We start from the raw sequence: 2,164 nt of genomic DNA on the forward strand, positions 1-2,164 counted from the left end.
AACATAACAAATTGCCTTTGGAGGCTGGGAGCACAGGCTGTGTTCCTTATTAGCCCTTTCCTAGGCAACCTAAATTGAAGTAAACTAACATGTGGATTGTAAATTCCCTTACAAAAAAAATCATAAAATATTCGTTTTAATTCTCCACCTCTATTATTTCCACCAGAAAAACTTAATTTGAACAGCTGCAAATGAAGCCTTTTGAGTCCAGCTTTACTTATTTAAAAGAAAAAAAAACCCCACCAAACTCTCCCAAAGGGTTTAAACAGAATATTTATCATAATATATTCCACATAACAAAGCATTTTCTGCTATATTGAATATTCATTTCTGTAAGGAAAAGCTTGAGAAAAACCAGCAAACCAACCACTCAGCAAGTCAAGGCTTTAGGAGTGGAAAAAGGCAGCCCCAGGTCCCCCCTGCTCGGGAGTGACCACCCAGCACCACCAAAAAATCAAATCATTAACAACAACCTTTACAAGGAAGCTGCTATCAACAACTCCTTTCCAAAGAGCTGCCCCAGCCTCCTGACTAATTGCAATCACTGCATCATCACAGAGGGCCCAGGTATGAACGTGCTCTGCACTGAGGGGCAAACACAGTCTAAACAGCCAAATTATTACACCACTCCCCCAATACACAGCCAAAAAATTTATGGTCACTGCAATTTTTCAGCAGAGGCACATTTTGAAGGAGGACCAGGCCACGGAGAAATTGGGATAGAAAAGAGTTTTGGCTGCTTTGGTTCAGCAGCTCTGGTGTGTCACAGAAGGAGATCTATGCTGCTGCAAAGGGCTGCACTAGAGGCTGGAGGAGTCCAAGCACCCCCAGCTCGTGGGTGCTGCAGTAGCCAGGAGCTTCTCCTGCAGCCCCAAAAATACACACATGGCAATAACAAGCTTTTGTTAATGCTTCTACCACAGAAAATAATAAATAATCAAGTATTTACTATTCCCATCACCACAATGAGCACTTTCTGTCTCATACTTACAGTGGCTGTCCCAAAAGTCTGGAAGCATGGTTCCCTTTGCTCTGGGCCAAGGTTTCCTCACCTCTGTGGCTCCTGCTTGAGACCTCCTGGCTTAATTGCCACAGGAGTCCAGAGTCTGATTCCTCCATCGCAGTCTTTACCCAGGGATGGTCCCACAAGGCAGATTTTCCCCCAAAGCATAAAATTACTGTAAAATTACAGCTGATTGTTTGTAAATTGTTGAGCTCTAGAGTTTTCTGCAGTTTACTCTTTGCCTTCCACTCCAAGTAAGTACTGACCTTCCCTCAGGTGTTTCGGCTTTGGCTGATGAAGGGCAAGGACAAACGTACAGACAGGTGAAACCTTGTACCTGATTGCACACAGGTGCTGAGGGCTGGCTCTGGTACTCCAACGAGCTGATTATGTGTTCATGGAAAGCACGTGTAGGGGCAGAGCAGGAGCCTCACCTGGAGACACAAATCCCTCCTGATGATGTCAGCCAAAGAAATGCTGCAGGCACCAGTACAGCCCCAGGAGTGTGGGGAGATGTTGTAAAGCTGCTCAAATGCAGCCAGGAGGTGTGTGCAGGGGAGCTCTTCTGCCTTTGCACCTGAAGCACTGTGAGCACTGTTGTCGTGAGGAGGCAGGATGGAAATCCCAAAAAAAATCCCCACCTAACCTGGGAGGAATTGCAGTGTGTTAATTCTCTGAACTCCACTGCGTAAAACTCTCTTCTCCAACATCCACGCTGCTCACTAGAGAGTCTGAACTGCTGAGCCAAAGTCTTCCCCTGGAGCAATTTGCAAGCCCCACCTGGAGGAAAGCTCCCTGGCAACTCTGACACATTCTGCAATGCCAGGAAAGCAGCAGTCCCTGAGTCACTGGAGAGTCTCTGTTCCATCAGTCCCTCCTCAGACCACAGCGTTTGGAACATTACAAACAAAACAAAAAACCAATTCGTGAGACTGATCTGTTGCATTTATGAAAACACTGAAAGGTGAGGGAGACAGTGCTAGTAAATAGGTGCTTATATATCCTGTCTTCTGCACTCTCCACACTGGTTGTAAAGCTGGAGGCTCTTCTCTTTGCTCAAGACTTAGTTGCCCTGAGTATTTACTGCCTATATCTATTACCCAAAAATGATGTGTTTCAAGCTACTTGTTCTCTTTTTCTGGTTTGGTTTGTTCTTTTTTT

This window comes from Corvus kubaryi, unplaced genomic scaffold (genome assembly GCF_017639235.1).
Source record: "Corvus kubaryi isolate FWS band 111438036 unplaced genomic scaffold, C.kubaryi_AGA036_p1.0 37382, whole genome shotgun sequence".
NCBI classification, from domain to species: domain Eukaryota; kingdom Metazoa; phylum Chordata; class Aves; order Passeriformes; family Corvidae; genus Corvus; species Corvus kubaryi.